Below are 20,250 nucleotides of genomic sequence, written 5' to 3' on the forward strand. Positions count from 1 at the left end.
CACTGACATGGCAGTGCTAATGTTCTTCCAGTCTGGATGGGAATGGGTAAAACATGTTGTCAATCATTAGGCTTAGAAAATTGGGGAACTATAAGGAAGAACAAACAGAGGTCAGTAGCACAGATTTGCTTGTCTTATATGTAGTCCTGGCAATAAAGTTGTTTTGGAAAATGCTCCTGTATTTCCAATACCTTTGTGATTAATGATGATTTCTAGCCTTTCACCTTTGTAGAAGCACTCCTGTCTCATAACTGATGCAACTGGAATCAAGATTGAGTCCATTGTTTTTAAAATCCCTGTTTACAACGCATAGGGACATAAGTATTGTTTCTCCTTGTTCCTACACATCTACCTGTACATGCTCAGTGTACAGTTCACAGTCCCAGCTCTGCTGAAATGCCCAAACATAGGGGGAAATACCACTGAGTGACTGTAACTCTTTCCTAAATGATGTTAGTGCTTTATTGATTTAATCTAAAATATAAAGCTACACTGTTTAGACTTATCAAATCAGAGAGGGAAAAAAATTAAAATCTCTTCACAGAATCACAGAATGGTTGGGGTCGGAAGGGACCTCTGGAGATCAACCAGTCCAACCCACCTGCTAAAGCAGGTTCACCCAGAGCAGATTGCACAGGAATGTGTCCAGGTGGGTCTGGAATGGCTCCAGAGAAGGAGACTCCACAGCTTCCCTGGGCAGCCTGTTCCAGGGCTCTGGCACCTTCAGAGTAAAGAAGTTTCTCCTCTTATTCAGATGGAACCTCCTGCGTTTCAGTCTGTGCCCAGTGCCCCTCATCGTATGGTTGGGCACCCCTGAAAAGAGTCTGGTCCATCCTCTTGATACTTGAGATATTTAGAAGCATTTATAAGACCTTCTCTCAGCTTTCTCTTCTCCAGGCTCAACAGACCCAGCTCTCTCAGCCTTTCCTTCTAAGAAAGGTGCTCCAGTCCCTCATTATCTCTGTAGCTCTCTGCTGCTCTCTCTCCAAAAGTTCCTTGGGTCAATGAAGAGGAGGAACCTGGACTGTTTATTTCTGCTGCATATGCAAATACCTGAGAAGACATGATCTAAAGGCATTTGGTGTTTGCAAGAGCAACAGGCTTTGATTCCTCTTCACTTTACAAAAAACACAGCCACAAAATGTACAAATAGGCTGAAAATTGCTGTTGTTTGCTTTTGGTAGCGCCTCCTACCCATGCTGCCAAAGGGTAAATCATAACACTGGGCACTGGAGAAGCGATTCCTCTATATTCAGGGGAAGACTGAAACGATGGGGAGTAGGAAGATGGTGTGTGGAACGAGTTCTGACAGCGCAGCAGGCTGGGCTTCTTGGCGGCAGATGGCATTAAAATGTCAGAGCATTAAAATATGCATGTCTGGAATAGGATTGGGCATGTTAGAGGTAATTATTCCACAGAAAAGTGATATTTCCATGAAACAGATTCTGAGAGGATTTAGGATGGTTGCTGCTGTAATTAGCTACGTTAGGCTTATTGCCCTGTCTTTCAGCCCTGGCAGAAGATGGCCACAACCACTTTTGTTAACAGTCTCAATTATTTAAATAAAGGCAGAAATGAATGAAGCTTCCAATCCTGCCTTTCTAATCTGGGAAAGGAAAACTTTCTTTGAAAAGATCTCCAGAAAGTGTCTTTCCAAGTTACCCAAGAGCTGTTCTGAGATAGGTTCCTATTGACCCTTGTAGGTGTAAGGTTATTCTTTCTCAGCTGATGTCCAGCATCTTTGCACGGTTTACTCGTATAGGAGGGCTATCTATTTTCCTGGTCTTTAAAGATTAAAAACCCACTTGTTAACAACAATGTTCATTTATTTTGCTGTCAATATTTTCCCAACGTCTGGATTCTGGGATCTTGGTAAATCATACAAGCTGGCCAATAAATCACTATATTGATAGTGAAATGTGTTGCCTTTATCTTATTAAAACAGCAGATAAGCACTGTGTGCTGAATCCTAGCTGTCTGCATTTTTGGATGCATTATTTATGTATTATCTGAAGTGATGGGTGTAATGAATATGTTAGTAACAGGTGCTCTGTGTGTGAAGGTAAAAGTCCTCTGTGGTGTTTTGCCTGTAGATGCACTATGTGCTCTACTTAGTTGCTTATAGATGTTCTGTTTTCTACCATAACACACTGAAGGCCACAACTTTGCATCTGAATCTAAAACGGGTTTTTGTCAGCGAATCCTCTTGTCAAGTCGGTCCCAGGGGCTATTATGTCCATTTTTCAGCAGTTTGGCTGTTAAAGGATTCTGTTTATCCATCCTCCTAGTGCTTAATTCATCCTGTGTATTATGATGGCTCTTCAGAACATCTTGTGTATCTACTCTGTAAACCCTTGTTTTGAGCCAGATGTCCTGTATGATGAAGCGAGAGCACTGGCCCATGTAACTATCTTCTGGACAAAGAAACATGAAAGGCTGATGGAGTCGCCTTGTCCCTACTTTCCCAGCTATTGTGGATTCTCCAACAGAATTGTAGAGGATTCGTAAGTTGATTTCAGAATTTTTCTACGCCTAGGTCTTGTATTACTTGGTTATTTTTAGTATTAGGATCTCAGTACATTAATTCCTTGTAACATTGGTCATGTAAAGCCTCACATTGTATCCTAAAGAAGGTAGCTTCTAAGCAGTTTACTGCGTTAGCCCGTGCTACTTTAACTCAGTGTCCATACCAGTTGCTTTTGCTACGAACTATATAGATAACTGAAGCTGACAGTGAAGCTGACATTGTCTTTCAGTTCCTTTACATCTGCTTGTCTTAAACTCTCTGGGAAGTCCTCTAGTGACCAATTTTCCTTTGGTCATCTCTGCAACCTCCCCTTCTTTGTCCAGCAACTTGCAGAAACAGGGAAGTTCAGTCACTACACTGCAGATACCACTGTGAGAAAAGGTGAAGAAATTGGTAACATAGTCTGTAGAGAACTGCACTGATTGTCAGATTGCTCTGGCTTGGCTCTTGAAGCTTTTAGGATATATATCAAAGACTGCAATGAAAGTTATCTATCTTTAAGGTGAAGGATGTTTTAAATGTTACTGTTGTGAAGCACATATGTAAATTTGGTATACATTTTGCTACAATTATCCTTCCCTTTCTTAGACTTTTCCAAAAAACTGCATACACATACTGCAAATAGAGATACTTATTAAGTATATCTACTACCCTTGTTTTAGGAACTGTAGGTTCAATATCCTACTTTTTGATGTGTTTACATAGAACAAATATCTGAAATTCTTAACATTGCAACAGGTAGGTTATTTTCACTTAGGTACTAGTTACATGACATTTTGTTTTGATCATATTCTTCTGGTACAACACCAAAGTTTTCTAACATCTTATTTGCAGCATTTACCTCTAGTGAATAGAATTGTAGAAAATTAAATATGATAGGTTTTGATTGTGGAAAAAAACCAGCATTATGCCGTATTTATCTTATACGTGACAGGGAATTCTATACAGCCAAATATTATCATTTTTTGCCTCTTTGCTATCAATCACAGATTTTACCTGAGATTTTTCACAAATGTTTAGGATTTTTGCCTAAAAAATGAAAACTGCTCATGAAAATTACTAAAACTTGCCAAAAATTACATTTTTGTGTTATTGTATCTGAGCTGCCTTTTCTGTTGCAGTGCACTCTCTGTTTCTGCAGCTTGTGTTCTTCTAACAGCCACTCGCTCTCTGCCTTTTAAATCAATTTTAATTCTTTGGCACAACCTTGTACATTCAGTGCATTTAAGGGTTTGGAATTTTGGGGGTGATGAGTAAATTCATCTCTTTTTAAAACATCTATTCATGTTATCAATGTCTTTCTTTTTTTCTCATTCTTTATCGGCTGAGTTTTTTTTCTAGCCTTTATGATTTCTGCCACTCTTGGGTTTTGCCCCTTCAGCCAGCCTGCTTAGTGCTGTGGTGCCCTTATCTAGCCACTGTCTCAAAATAGTTTGTGATGATGATAAAAAAACCAACAGTAGCAAGGATGACCGGTAATTTCAGCTAATTAGAGTGTCTGCTCCCTGTCAGTCAACCCTGCTCTGCATTCTCCCCAGTCTGTTTTTCACTTTCCAGAAGTCCGTCTCCATGCAGGTGCTGGAGCAGACACAGCACCAATGGACAGTGTACGCGACGCTGTGGCTGTCCCAGTCTTGTTAGTTATATCCCTGCCTTTCCATGACGTTCTGTGGGAAGTATTCCTGTGTCCTGATTCATATTTCGAGGTTTCTCTAAAAATATCCGTGTTGAGCAATGTATATACATCCCATGCATACGGAAACACTGTAGATGTAAACCAGGCTCCATCTGGTTCCTGCAGGTTGTTCACTGTTGCTCGGTGCGGTGCCTTGTTTGGGTGGGATAGTGGGGCCAAGCTCTGCTCATTTTGTGGTGTTTCATGTATTTGTCTCCTCTCCTTGTGTTCAAGGTACATGTTTTAGACCCAGTTAAAAATTATGAACATTTGGCTTTACCCTTTGGAAGGATAACTTTGAGGATGGTTCTTATTATCCCTGCACTGGTTGTTTACAATTTCTTTGTCATTGTTGTGGGTTTTTTGTTGTTTTTGGTTTTTTTCCTGGTGACATAGCATGTTTGTAGGCTATCATTATGCAGTATTTCATATCTATAGATGGCATCCCTATTGTCATACATACTTGCAGAAGTATAATGGGTAATACAATAAGCAATTTCTGCCTTTGGTGCAGTCAAGTACTAGCTCATATGACTCAAGTGTCAGGGGAGGACAGGACAGGATTTGGAACTGGATTCTAGGGCAACATGGCTTGATTTTCCGTAGTGTTGGGTTTTTTTGTTTGTTTTTTGTTTTGTTTTGTGTTTTTTTTTTCTTTTTCTTTTTACAAATTGTGTTTTATATTGTGCAGATAGTGTCCAACTTATCTATCTTCAGCAGCACAGTGCAGCGTGCCCTTGAAATTGTGTTGTTCCATTCAGAGAGTGCTCTGTCTTTTATGACTTCCGTGGCTGAGAAACTTCTGCTGTTCCTCGATAGCGCCCTGGTGTGATGACACATGTCGAACAGTCCGGCTGGCACTGGATCTGAATATTCTCATGCATTTTATCACACGTGAAAGTTGATCTGCAATCTCTATACTCTTGCTCTGCTGAGTACTAATCATGTTCAAGGGTTGGGCTCTGTGGGGCTCAGAGATACAAAAGATTTCAGTATGGAGATCCAGAACGCAGACTGGGGTCAGTAACCCTAATCTTCAAAAGTAATAAGGTCTTCTACCTGCAGGCTGAAGATGATCTTTTCAAGAGTTTATTCTGTCTGATAATATAGCCCATGGTTTTGTAGTGAGTATCTACACAAACTAAGGGCCATGGTATCACCTTTTAGCCCATAGGCAGAGCAGGGTTCTCATACCTTGATTACTTCATTTCCAAGTAAACTTTGAAAAATGCATGCACAGTCTCTTTACACACCAAACTGCTATGCTATATTGCAGGCATGTTTTTCCCTCTGTGGTGAGTGAACAAACCACAGAGTATGGTGGGTTTAGTGTGTGTGTTTTGTTTTTTTTTGTTTCGTTGCATTGTTTTGTTTTGGGTTTGTTTGTTTGTTTGTTTTTTAATACAGTGCTAGAATGCATTCAGATACTGTAGTGGTGCGGATAGGATAAATGTTTTTATAGAACAAGCAAAGTTGTGGTTTGACAAGCACAGACTGTTTCAAATAAAATACAGAACACTTAGCAGTGCCTGAAAGTAACTTTGGAATAAACAGAAATCTTTTGAGTATTGTTTTTAATAGATATACTATCCTTGATCACACATGACACACAAAGAATAAACTGTGGTAAGATGACATTCAGTGTAGCTGTCTTGTCTGAGTGAGATAAGTAGAATGAATGGAATCTGCATTTTTGACCATTACATTTAGAACACATCTTTTGTTTACCATTTTATCAGACTTAATATGGCTTTCCATGTATCTGTTTCATGCAGACAAAGTATGGGAAGCTTCACTGAACCCTATTGAGAGAGCGTGAACTAGCTGAACCCTATTAGATCAGATTGTGTATTTTAAAGGTATTTTTTTATGCATTTGAAGAGTGATTGCAACATGATAATTCATCTGCCTTGAAAGCAAGTTTCCCTTCCCAAGTATGCGGAAGGAAAGAATATGTTTTTAGAAATGTAATGAAAAAACTTATGAAAAACAGTCTTTAGAGTACAGAATTCATAGGTAAGCTGAAGGGTCTGGAGAATAAAGGGCTGCTAACTGTGTTCTTCCTATATGTTTGTTCAGCCATGAAGAGATACATTGATAATGATGACGCTTTATACTTAAATCACTTTATAATTTCCAGGTGCTGCACACATTTTAATTAGCATCTCACTGCTTCCAGTCAGCTCATTCTCACTGAGTCAGAACACATTATTCCTCGGTAGGCAATGTTTCAGCATAATCAACTTTCAGCTTGCAAACAGTCTAAAAATCTGTTCTTTCTAGTGTACAAGCAGTTATTAAGACTTATACATGGCAAGGTCACTTGCATTTGAATAATTATGATATAATTTGGAAACATAATTGCCATCTGGGCAGCAAAACCATTTCCATCATTATCGGTCAAATGGCAAATTTCTAAGATACACTTAATTTGTCTCTCATTCCTTCTTCAGCTCTGCTTTAATTTTCAGAAGTTGTATTGTATTTTAGTTACGTAGAAAGAAAAGTATGCTGAAAAGGAATGAAAAGCATGGCAGGTATTTTCCCTTCTGCAGTTCATTTTCACGTAGACTTTTTTTCATGATATTTTTCTTCACTTCTGCAAACCTGCTGATGAAAACAAGTAGTAGGGTGCTTTCAAATGGTGCCAGCACAGTTAGCGGCATCCTTATCTGTGTTTGCTTTGAAGCATTTGTGTTCAATCAGTTGACTATTGCGTGAAGCTCATACCAGTGCAATGTAGTAGGGGTTAAAACTTTGAGTCTATAAAAAAAAGCTTTGGGGAGTTAGTTTGTTTTTATCTGTTGTTAATGTCTGCATCATCATAACTTAAGAAAGCCTAGAATTTGAAGGTGAAAATGTCAAGCAATTGTTTTCTTAGTGTAATACAGCTCTTGGTCATGTTTGACAACTTGAATATTTTGCATACTTGACCATCTTTTGCCAGCAGCAAACATAAATGAGAGACAGTGAGTCATGCCTACCTTTGGACTGGTCAAGTGCTGTCAGTAAAACATTCTCTTCTTTCCTCTTGGCCCTTTTTCTCTCTCATATGTACATGCAAAAATCCACATGGAGTTAGCTGAATGATAACCAGGGGTGTTGCAGGCCTTGCCGTGCTCCTTAGTGCTTTAATAAGCCCTGTACAGCGTTACCTGGCAGTAAGCTATTAAGTCTTCTTCAGCAATGAAACCAGGATAGCATTGCAAAATCCTGCCCAGTGTTTACTGGTTTCCTGCCAAAGCATGAGATGGGGTGAGTGTTGAGCCAGGGATGCTGGGTATTGTGTTGAGGTTGATCGAGCTGCACTGTGCATGTCATGATATTGTCCTGGTTTCTGACCCTTCTGAGAGGCAGAGATGGGATATTTGAATACTTTGCACTAAGTGTTGGATCAGTCTGCATGCTATAGGTTTGGCGACCGGTAATCCTAAGTGGGTTTGGTTTTTGAGAATACTCTAGGCATAGTAACTAAGAGGAAAATTTGCATTGTGGAAAAAATTGGGAAAAACACTATGTGCAGTCCTGGAGCCTGTGAGAAACAGAAAAAAAAAGTGCTGTTAGTTACTGCTCTTTTGAAAAGAGGGTGAGTAGAAATGGAAAGCTTCTTGGATCGCTTTAAAAAGTTGAGTTCTTCATGTTAAGTACACACTTGATGTTAAGCATGTACATACTGTCCCAGTTAAGCAAGACAGTGAGGTCTCTGCCTAACGTGGGATCAGTAGAGTGTAAATATGCCATCTCTATGCAATTACATGACTTGTCTTATTCATTCACATACTGGCTATCAGAACAAATAACAGTAAAATAGCATTTGTACTATCATGGTTTTGTCTGAACTGGCAAAATGTTAAATCTAAGTAGCGTTATCAACTAGAAAATTCTGAAACTTGGACAGGACAGGCTTGTCTTACATTGCAAGCCCTCTGTACAGGCTGCTGTCTGACACTGGATGTTCTCTGCTGCCAGTCTTCCTCGGTCTGACATGGCTGTGTTGCATCATTGATCCTTGCGAGATTATGTACAGGAAAGATAAAATACTTGGATTCAGAAAAAGGTTCTTTGCTGCTTTATTTTTTGCTGTGAGGAACGTGGAAAGAAAACATTTTCTCAATTACTGAATCTCAATGACTAGACTAGAAGCGGTACTGAAATAATGCTGAAATGTTGATTTTAGTAACGCACTTCAGTTTTAACTGAGACAGGGCTGGAATGGATCCCTTGCTGTTAATAGACTACACAGTAAACAAGTGATGTACTCCATTTCTTTATCTTGTTTGCACCAAGTGCAAAAAAACCCAAGAGGGAGGAATCAAGCCTGCATGGTGTAAGACTTCCTCTGCCTCTTTTCCAGCAGACTAACATAAAATAAGGAATATATATGTGTAATACTGCTGACCAGGCCCTTTTATGCAGTGATCTGAATGGTGTTAGAGTTTGTCAAGCACCAGTGGTTGGTACTTTTGTTTTCCTTTTCTCTCTTTATTGAATAGTGGACTCAACTTCCTTTGTCTTTGAAGTACACGAAAAGTATTTGATACATGTTTTGTCAACAAAACCAAAGATTGATCATAAAGACATTTCCTTGATAATTTAACCTTTCAAAAATTCTGAGTTAAAATGGAACAGCGTGGTGGTTTTTTGTATTGCTATTCTCCTTTAGAAAGTGAAAAAGCATAGCAAAGGTGGCTGAAGGTAGAACATGGAGAAGAATGCCCTTGCTATTGATTTCAACTCTGCCTACTCAGCAAAACAAGAGCCAGAGGAATCACAGCTAGGCTTCCTTCACAGAGTGTACTGATATTTGACACTGAACTCTACTAACAAGGTTAAAAAATGCTGTATGATAACTAAGGCCAGGTTTTCTTGCTCAGATACAGCTTGCAATAAAACCTATCCTGTGCAAAGATCCTGCTGATATCAGGGTTACAACCATTAAGAAATACGTATTTCAGGACTAAAATTAGGTCCAAAACTCAATTTGCAATTTAAGTTTTGCCTGCACTCACTTTTGTACACTCTTTGTTACAGTAGGAGCTAAAACTCAGCTCCTGATCTGGGTGGCAGGAGCCCCACTTGAAATCCTCGACCTTCTGCCAGCAGTGCATGCTTTAAAGGTTTTAACACCAACTCTTACACTTGGCTTTGTGCTGTCTCCTATAGATTTAAAGTGATGTTGGTGCTCAATTAAATGAGTCTGTGATTGAATCCTTAGATTTCCAACCTTACTGCTTTCTTGTCGTGCCGGGCAGGAGCAGAAAGGCCATTACCTAGTGGGATCTTCGGGGTAGCCCCAGCAACTTGTGCTCTTCAGCTCAGAGGGGAGGTGATGAGAGAGTGAGGGAACAGTGGCTGTCCGAGAGGGATTACCTCAGGAGGCCGTGTCGTATGCTCAGCTTACCCCATAAAGGCACAGAAAAGAGCCAGAGATACAGAAAACAATGCTGGGTATTGCGTTGTGTGCTTGTTCTTTAAATAAAATTTGAGCTTAACACTGACACCTTGCTGCTTAAATGCAGACTTAGTACTGTGCATGTGCTCAAAAAGGGGTTTAACTGGCAGGCTTGATATTAAGAACTGCAATTTAGATTGCATTATATTTTCTTGATGGTTTCTCCACTACTTCTCAATCGATATGCAAGTAAAAATATCAATAGATCATGGAAGCGTAGTAAGAGTTCTTGTACAGGAGTGCTTAGAAGATTAAAACTGGACAGCCAGGTCATAATTATGTATGGCATTCTGCCCAACATTTGAGACAAGAAAATCGTTGGATCTTGCATGGGGTATCAGGTTTTTATAATAAAGAACTTTAAATGTAGGGAACTTTTTTTTTTTACCATTAACATGGAAATCCTTTAATGTGTGTACTTTGAAACAACACTCAAAGTGGAAGAGCTATCTGTCAAGTTCAGTGTGCTAAATCAAATCTCCAGACTACGCTAGTGGTAAAAGAATTTCTTTTTGTCTTGCTGCTCTGTTAAATGTATGTTCTGCTCAATGAACCCCACCCCTGCATGCACAAAACCCACAAAATGTGCAGGCATCCAGCCAAAGCATTTGTGAGAAAACATGCAGAAAAATAAATATGACCACACAATTATTCAATACCTTTTAATCTTGAAATAGCAATGAGTTGTAGCACCATCTCTGTAACTATAGAAAGACCAAGAAATCTTGCTGATTTTTCAGACCTCAAATTCTGAAAAGGTTTGATTTGGCTAATTTTAGGGGGTAGAACAGGGGAAGCTTGGTGCAAACGGTACTTGGCAATGAAAACGGGCACAGAACCCAGATCCCTGTCCATCTGAAGCTGATGAAAAAAATCTTGCTGGCAATAAAAGAAAATACGGTCTGGCCTTTTCTTTTAGGAGCAAATAAACTGATCTTAGTTATCAGTGTCCAACAAATCCAGTGCCCTTCTTTATAATAATTTGGTGCATGTGCATTAACACAACACTTACATTTTTCCTTAGGACTAATCTAGCACTCTGAACTAATGGTTTGGGTATCTGGTGAAGTGTTTGTAGCCATCAATCATCATTCATGTTTTGTTAGCCAGCAGTTTCATCCTGTTGCTGTCTCTACACTAGTCAATCAGCTCTAAACTGTCATATTACTGTATCTAACTTCTTTTCAACAGTGTTAAAGTGTACAGGATAAAATGGAGACTGAGGCAGTCATAGACTTGCCAGATGGTTACGAAGAGAGGATGGAGTGGTCTGCTGATGTGGGACTGGGACCTCTTTAGTTTATAGAAAAAGATGAGAAACACCAATGAAGAGGCTAGCATCGCTAATAATCAAATGGGTGAGCAAGTGAAAATGAGAAAGTAGCATTTTGTGGCCACTCAACTTCACATTAATTCTCACTGAACTTCAGTAAACAGTACTGTAGAGCTGGATCATCATCATAAATCTCTGCAGTGATGCTGTTAAACAGAACATTTGCAATGTAAACAGAAGATGTTCTAGGACATCATCAACACACTTGACCCCAGACAATTACATTTGGCTTTCTGGTATGCGAGAATTCTGTCCATATGGCTATACGCTGCCACTCTATGAACTCTAAATTGAGAATCATGAGTTTTAGTTAAAAGCTGAGGGAGAATGGGAGACTCTTCCTTGACCTGGCTGAGCATATCTCATCTACTTTAGGGCAAACAGTCAAATCACTGGTGAGGGTGCACCTGAAATTCAGGTTCTTTTTCATTGCCTCTTAGCTTTTGGTCTCAGCCAGGAGCTGATGGATGCCTAGTTGCCATGTAAATGCCAAACCCCAGCATCCTTCCTTCGGAAGTAATCCCTCTGTGAAAGCGAAGAGTGCTCCCGGAGGCAGGAGTCTGTCTCAGCTTGGAGGCAGAAAGCATTGGACAATGTTGTTCTGCTCAGAGCTCTCCATAAGTCGTGTGATACCTGTGCGAGCAGTGATTTGTGACAGAGACAAGCCGTTTTCCAGTCAGGACCAGTCTCTAACAGGATAGTAGAAAATCAGCAGCTGAGAGCAGTGGTTGCCCAGTACCTCCTAGTTGAGGCTGGAGTTAAGGACAAGCGTTCCACCTCTATCTGGTGTCACCCATGCTTTGTGGGTGCAGAGTGTCACAGTTGCATTCAGTGTGGCAGGATGTTGCCTGTGCTTCCTTTCTTGTCACCTTCATTGCCACCGTGGCAAAACTGCAGTAGGATGGAGATATTTTGTACTTTCTGCTGCTCTCTCAGGTGTGGAGCTTACAGCCCTGGGAGGTGCTCACACCCTGGTGCTGAGGGGTGTGAGTTATTGAATACTGAAGCAGTTTAAATGCTTCATTCAGTATTTGGTGAATAATTCTACAAGTTTCAAAGCTAAACCATAGCTATCCTACGGTGTTGTTCTTTTGATTACTGTTTAGACTTCAACTGACGGATTTGGTTTCAGTTGAGGTTTTTCAAGGAAAACATGGCAGTTTGGTGTTGCTGTGTCTATTTAACTCTTTGAAGCTACATGCTATTTCTTAGTTGGTTAGCCCCAAGTACTAAGGGTGGTGTGAGCACAAGCTGCTGTTTTGTAGTCTGTCCCCAAGCACCCCCAGGAATTTGTTAGACAGTTCCCAAATTGAGTGGGGTTTTCTTGCTCCTGCTTGGTTCCCCCCACTTTTGAAGAAAGAAAAGTTTTTTTGTTTTTTACAGTCTGTTGAAATCTCAAGAAGCAGAAAACAGGAAAAACAATCACTGATGACCCAGTATGTAAACCAGATGCTTCCTTGAATACTTTTCAGATAATTTAATGAAGGAACACTGCCTGGAATGTTGCTGATAGTCTTAATGATCTTTAACCTGTTTTCTACCTTTTCTGGTCTACATTTGTACTTCCCAGTTAAAGCCAGTTTTGTTGATTCAGCATCTTGGGGCTTTTTGTGAAGATTAATGCAGAGAAGTCATTCTTTTATCAAACAATATTTTTTCTCTCTTTCTAACAGTCAGACTACCCTTAGACAACTGGTCAGATATACAGCTAAGTGGTGTAGGAGGACAAGAAAATTTATGGTATGTTTTCTGCTTACTTGTCTGTGATGCCTTAACTGATGATTTTCCCTGACAGGCTTTTACTGTTCCTTTTTCCTTGAGCATGCACTTTTTTTTTTTTCCCATTTCTTTCCCTTCCTTACACATATATTTAAATTTCCGGATATAGCTACAGCATTTCTTAACTGTTACCTTTGCATTGGGATAATTTGTTGCTGTGTGTCTAAATCATACTGGTTTGTTTAGCTCTGTCACTGCTGCCTTCACAGGAACTGAAAAGGGAAATATCATCCCTGTTTTTAAATGGGGAAAAAAGAAAAAGCAGGGGAACTACAGGCCAGTCAGTCTCACCTTTGTGCCTGGCAAGATCATGGAGCAGATCCTGCTGGAAACTATGCTAAGACACATGGAAAATAAGGAGGTAATTGGTGGCAGCCAACATGGTTTCACTAAGGGAAAAAAGCACCTGACAAATTTGGTGGCCTTCTATGATGGGGTTACAGCATTGGTGGATAGGGGAAGAGCAAATGACGTCATCTATTTAAACTTGGGTAAAGCATTGGACACTGTCCCCTGTGACACCCATGGCTCTGAACTGGAGAGACATGGATTTGGCAGATGGACCACTTGCTGGATAAGGAATTGGCTGGATGGTCGCACTAAAAGAGTTGTAGTGAATGGCTCAGTATTCAAATGGAGACCAGAGATGAGTGACGTTCTTCAGTGGCTGGTATTGGGATTAGCACTGTTTAACATCTTTGTCGGTGACATGGACATTAGGATAGAGAGCACCCTCAGCAAGTTTGCTGATGACACCAAAGCTGTGTGGTGCGGTTGACATGCTGGAGGGAAGGGGTGCCATCCAGAGGGACCTGGACAGGCTTTAGAGGTGGGCCCATGCAAACCTCATGAAGTTAAACAAGGCCAAGTGCAAGGTCCTGTGCCTGGGTCAAGGCATCCCAAGCACAAACACTGGCTTGGAAAAGAATGGATTGAGAACAAACTTGAGGAGAAGGACATGGGGGTGTTCATTGATGAGAAGCTTAGCATGACCTGGCAATGTGTGCTCACAGTCGAGAAAACCAATTTTGTCCTGGGCTGCATCAAAAGAAGCGTGTCCCAGCCCATGGCAGGAGGCTTGGAACTAGATGATCTTTAAGGCTTCTTCCAACCCAAACCATTCTATGATTCCAAGGCATTTCCCACTTAAGTTTTATCTGGATTGAACCATGTTCCTGACTGGTGTTACGAGAGTGTGTCTATGTTTTTTTACAAATGAGAAAAAAATTAGGTCATTGTTATTCAAGGGTGCTGCTACAAAAAAAGTAAATATTTTGCTTCACTCTGCTTAATTAAATTCTGTATCCATTCTCACTTATATAACAGGCAATGCTGATTTGGGCTGATAAATAGGAATTGTACCCTACATGAGAGAGGATTTAACTCTTCTGGTGGTTGAAGAGTTTTTGACACAGGCTGGAGAGCGTATAAAAGTTCTTTAGTGTGGGAGGTGCTGTATAATCTTAATGTAAGTCATCCCCGCTTTGCCTAGACATCTCAATGCCTTGGCTGTATTTTATAAGTAGGCTTTTCCCAGAACTGCAGACAGTATTTTTTAAGAGATGTGAACTCAGGAGAGGTGAGTGAATTACTCAGCTTGGAATAATGTCAAAGTCTAACTCTCTAAATTGTGGACATGCAACTTGAAGGAATATGTAACACTATTCATTATTTAAGCAGATGTATTGCTATTGATCAGGTTTCCTGCAATATTTAAGCAGCATCTCTTCTACATTTATTCTTTTCATTAGTTACATGCCTTCACTTTGTTTCAGAGATGCATTTGAAGCACATTTTCCTGATATTGGCTTATAATCTGAAGGCTGTAACACTACTGAGTCTTCACTAAGTTTGGAACTTTGGATCTCAAACATTATTCTGGTCTCACAAAAATTTGTATTTCTGATGTACCCAGGTGAAAGTCTTCTGATGCCTTGATTTCTGCTTGTCTGTAGAACTACACAGCCCAGTGAGGCAAAGGTACTGCATGGTTTGGTGAAACTGCTGTGTGGTCTGTGGATACTAACAGAGCCCTTTGACATGCCTGTGTGCAAAGTGATATATATAAATGCAGAAGGATCATCAAGCTCTCCACAAATGGGTCTGTGAAGATTAAACGATCTTTTCTGTTACCTAGCAAACTGTAGAGGGCTGTTTAATTGTATCACAGTGTATCTAAGCAAAAATATTTTAATAGGGAAAATAATATCGGCTCTATTGTAGTGACTACATTTCATGCATTCGTTTGGCAGAGATGTGCTGGAAAAGGTAGCTGTTAAGTGGACGGTGATGAGTGTATTTTAAATATCTGAATCCACATGCATCTGCATTTTGCCTGATGTACCAGGTGTAATAAGATCAGCAGGATGGCTAAACAGCTTATGCTTACACCTGTGGAATTTAAAGCAGCTTTCTAAGGGGGGAGAAAATGTAGCAGGTTATTCCTGGCATGGTCAAAGCAACAAATGACACTTAGCTAACAGTTTTTCACTGACTGAACCACAAATAGTTTGGTATGGGCAGACACATGCACAGGAAGAATTGGTCTCCGTTGCTTTAGCTGTAGTTGAAAACTACTGTAAAATGTGCTGTTGCGAATGCACACTTATGATGAAAGGAGAGATGGGAAGGGAAGAGGTTTGTTGCAAAGTGTTTATTTGTGTGGGAAAATGATGCCTATTCAGCCTCTGGTGCAGATTTGCAGAGTTCTGAATTTTGAGCTGGGCCCTCCAGCTTAAGAGTCAGAAGTAAAGCAAGCAGGTGCTTGTGTGGTGAGCACATGCACATGAGGCGGGGGGGGAATTTCTTTTGTTCATGGTGTTGCCTATGCATTTTGTCTAATGGTTATTTAGCGCACAGTGAGCAATTCCCGGTGCAGAAAGCAGGAGTGGGATCTCTGCGTATCTCTGGGTAATGCTGTAGCCACAGACTTCTTTTTTTTCTTGTGTATTTAGTCTCTGAATCTCATTTTCTTTTCTGCCTGGTGGCAGCCTGGTAACAGGCAGCTGGAGCACTCCTCTGGGAGACAAGATATGTCGGTCTCCTTGGCAAAGAGCCTGACCTCTGCCATTTTCTAAGCAAAGAGTGACAGTGCTATTAATAGCTCCCTCCTGGAGCCAGGTTTTCAAAGGAGCAGAGCCTGATTGCTGCGCTTCGTGCTGAGCCTAGATATTATCAGCACATGGCAGGTGTATTGTGAGTATCAGGAATGAATTGGGCCCCTGAAGGAGAGTTAAGTTCAGAACAGCTTCAGGGAGCTCTGCAGACTGTCCATGGGATGAGGCAGGAGGTGGTGGCTGCCTCCCAGCCCATCAGCCAGCTGGGGACACAGACCCCCTGCCCAGTAGCTGAGCTGTGGGCATTTAACTCTCTACTCTTTTGGCAGTAACATATAAGCTCCTACTGTCAGGAAAACAAACAAACAAAAAAACGGGGCCCTGATTTGGACTTAGTGATTTAAACCGGTCTTCTTGGCTCTTTGGTCGTCTGGAAGCTCTCCCATTTCCATTGTGATCAAAGATAGTTGACTGGTAGTTTTGCATTTGACTGCACACAGGTGGTAGGCAGGGTCTTTCTCTTCTAGATGTGGCTGGGAGAAAACTAAACACAGCAGCCGATCAGGAATGAAACTTTTTCTATTAAAAGGGAGTATTATGATTTAGATTAAAATTTCATTTGAAAATAAATGAATCTCTTTGAAAACATGAGCTTCCTTGGAAGAGTGAATTCCAAATGATTTCTTCAATATTTCCCAATTATCTGCCCTTTGACATATGGACTTGGATCATTTTTGTTGGTGTTGAATGCAAAGGAAGAAAAATACATGACACACTTTTTGGATTTTTAGTAGCAAACTGCATGCTCAGTCTTTGCTATGAAACATGCTAACAACTGGTAAGTGAACCAAAATTCAGATCATATTTCTAAAGCGGAGTGTTCCTGCATATGAGTGTTCTCATTAATGCTTTGTAACTCAAATGGACTTAATTCCTCGTTAAACATTTTTGTGGTAATTTAACAAGGTTTGCCTGAAACCAGCATTAGCTTAGATATTTTAAAGGGTCTGCATTTGTCAGGGTCTCTCTAAACATCGCATTAAGCTACTGAGGTGAGAGAATCTTATAGAGCTTAAAAAGCTTTTCCAACAGCCCAGCAAAATTATTAGACTATGTAAAAATAAAAACCAAAGGGTTTCACAGTAAGAGTAAGGCTTACCTCTCCTAATGGAAATTTTGCCAAGTGATATTTCAAATACCTCTGGTTATTTATTTTTTTTTCTATTTCTGGTGCAAATATGTGGGGTTCAGCCTTCAAAGTCTTGTTTACAGGAGATGCTTCTGTGATTTAAAACAGATTTATTCATGTAAGGCCCAGTCTTGCAAAGGCTTACAGGTGTGCTTTACTTATGCACTCTTATGTAGCTCCATCCAAATCAGTGAAAGCTTGAACTGACAAAACAGGAATTGTAAGACCTCACCCAGGAGTAACCATTTGCACAACTGGGCCTGATTTATTTTTTTTTATGCAATAGAGAAAAAGTTTGAAATCAGTGGTTTAAGGACACAAAAAGAAAACACAGGATTACAAGTAAATAAATGAAGGAAGCCAAACCCCAGTTCCAGAGGGATTTCCCCTATGTCTTACCACACTTTTTATTTCGACTAAATCCCTTTTGTGGTGACAATCCTTGGGATAATTTAGAAACAAAATGTATGGTAACTTGGCTATTTAAGTTTATCCTCAAAATTGTTCTGGCTCACATTGAGCATTGATTTAATAACTAATGGTGAAGAACTTCTTATTGACTTAAAGCGTCAAATTGTCCAGGCATAATGCTGCCCAGATGAAAGTTTGTGTATGTGTTCACAAATGGACACCATCACTGTACAGAATCTCAAACTAGTTCTGTTGTCGGGATGTAAGATGGGAGACTTTATTATTACTTTTGAAACTTTTACTGTGCTGGCCATGTAACAGTGTGGTTAACCCTTGAATGCTTTGAAATTTAGAGAAGCATTGGAATTTTGAACATATAACGTTCCCTGAAATAAAACACAAAAACACAAAAATTAACTCTATTTACAAGAAGTGTGCCATTACAAGCAAGTTAACATTTACAAAAATATTTATATTTCACCTGGTTCTGCATAAGACTTTCCAAGACCAATAGCTAAGGAGAGGGGAAGACAAAACATGGATAGTGTGCATCTTGCTGTATGGCCTTGCTTCAGGAAGAAATTTAAGTGCATGTTGAAGAAAGCCCCTGGACAGAACAGCATTTAAACAGGTGCTTTACTTGCATTTCCTTAAAGATTTAAATATGTTTAAAATTACATGCATGTGGAAGTAAGAGCAGTGTATTCGGGCCTCAAGAAATAAAAGCCCTTCAGAGTGATTCTGAACTGGTTGCAAATGCTCCTTTAGTGGTTTTCTAAAGTTATCAGAAGAAAACCTTATAAGGTAGATGTCATGAAAAGAAACAGTGTGTTTTCTGAGGGAGCGATTGTCAGATCTCTTGTGGTTGTTCTGTAGATTACCACTTCAAGAAAACTAACAAAATGGTTATTGGATTTAAAACTTACTCTCTGTAAGTAAATGTCACTTTTAAATACCTCAGCTATTATGTTTGTGCTTGCATTACTTTAGGGATTTAAATGGTACCATTTACATATTTTATCCAATTCTCTAATGTTCACTTAGTGAGTTAAAATTAAGATAAGTTGTGTAAATGGAACAGCTTGCTGGCTGTAGATAAGCTGATTTAAGCTACTGTAAGTGGGACTAAAAGTAATGCACTTGGTTATTCAGAAGACACATATAAAGTTATGCTTTGTGAAAATAACATGTTTAATAGCATGTAAGTTTTAGTTTGAAATCAGAACAGAGCCCATGGAAATATGGTAAAGACTGACAGCTTCTTTGCCTTGGGAGGGGAACACTAAGAATGTCTGTTTAGTTGTGTCAGGGGTGTGTTCGAATAATTTTTACTATATAACATTCTCTCAATATTTATTTATATTCATGTACCTCAAATGCCCCCCGGATGTTTTGAGATATTTAATCTACGTGGAGATCTCTTCCCTGTTCTCTTCTCTCCATCTGATATGCAGAAATTTTTGTTCTGACAACATGAAGTACTTTTCCTTGTTGTCATTAGGGGAGGTCTAGCCAATCTAGGAGTGGTTGGCAAAGCCCGGCTTGTGGCATTCACGAGTTCCTCTTTGACAGCCTGCCTAGAAAGCTTCTCTGTTCTTCCACCTTTAAATTGCACCTTGGAAGTTTTGGCAGGGATTGACTTTTAAACCCTTAAGTTGATGTTTTGTTTTTGAATACTCACCTGGCCTGCATTTTTTGATACTAAGCATCTTCCACAGGTCTAATCTTCCTGTCTGTAGTTTTCATGGATCTTAGGGGGACCAGCATTACCCATCCCTCTAAAATAACCTGAAGGGACATTGACCAAATATCATCCTCAAATCTAATTGCCTTAATGTTTGTTGCTTTTCTTTATTTATATTTTGTTGCTTTTCTTTATTTATCTGTCTTTGGCTCACTGACTACTATATAACTGTTGTGTTTTCTTTTTCTGTGGTTATATGAATTAAATTGAAGTTGTTGCAGACTGGCACCATGTTTTTCAGCTAAGTCTGCCTTCCTGCAAATCTACAGTAAATGCGTAATCTGCTTATGAGCCATTAAAAATTCTGCTACAAGGGTGTTTCTTTGAGTTGTGTTAGTCCGCCATGAGGACTCATGATTACTTTTATGTGCTAACAGTCCCCGAACTGGGGGTTTTGAGCTTTTCTGTGGATTTTCTGTGGTTAGAGATTGAAATAGTCTTAAAAGCCGTGTGGAAGCTTAAAATGAGATATTTATGTAATACTGTTCTGCATATGGCGCAGCAGATCAGCATGCTCTACAGCAATCTCTCAGTTTGTGTAAACCCTGAGTTTCTAATCGCAGTACAGAAGGACTGTAGGATAGGTTGCAGGTAGATGGTAGTATTGGTATGAAGGAAAAAAGTTGGGAAGCACGCAGATATGTAAGACATCAAATCGGAGTAGCCGTTGCCGCTTTATCTCTCTCCCTGCCTCCCTCCATCTCTCCTCAGGGATTTTGTTAGTGAACTGGAACTACTGGTACTACAAGAGGCTCCTTTTCTTTCCTATCCTGCCAGGGGGGAGTGGGTGAGGGGCTGTGTCGGGCTTAGCTGCTGGCTGGCCCTAAATTACAACAAATTGTGTGTGTTGTGTTGTAAATGATAACACAGAAGTAACATGCTTCTTCTGTCATCTGACTTAATAATATTGTTCACTGGTTTATCCTCTCTCACGCTTTAGCGTAAATGTAGCTTTCTGTAACCAAATGAGTACTCTTCTGTGAAAACACACGGGGAAAGTATTGAGAAATTAGATTCTAAACTGCCACAGTGCTCAAAGATAAGCAAGGAGCATTTTTTGTAATGACAAGGGCTTTTGCAGTGG

At 40.0% G+C, this 20,250-nt stretch overlaps 1 protein-coding gene across 4 annotated transcripts in view; it reads left to right on the top strand.

Moving 5' to 3' along the window:
- HHAT (hedgehog acyltransferase) overlaps positions 1–20,250 on the top strand; it is a 205,609-nt gene that overhangs the window by 101,559 nt on the left and 83,800 nt on the right. The window contains exon 10 of one of the 4 annotated variants that reach the window (XR_010471604.1): positions 12,661–12,727. The exons of the other annotated variants lie outside the window; for them this stretch is intronic. The gene's annotated coding sequence lies outside the window, so the exon portion shown is untranslated. The remainder of the gene's footprint in view (positions 1–12,660; positions 12,728–20,250) is intronic. 4 annotated transcript variants of the gene reach the window in all.

This window comes from Columba livia, chromosome 3 (genome assembly GCF_036013475.1).
Source record: "Columba livia isolate bColLiv1 breed racing homer chromosome 3, bColLiv1.pat.W.v2, whole genome shotgun sequence".
Taxonomy (NCBI): Eukaryota; Metazoa; Chordata; class Aves; order Columbiformes; family Columbidae; genus Columba; species Columba livia.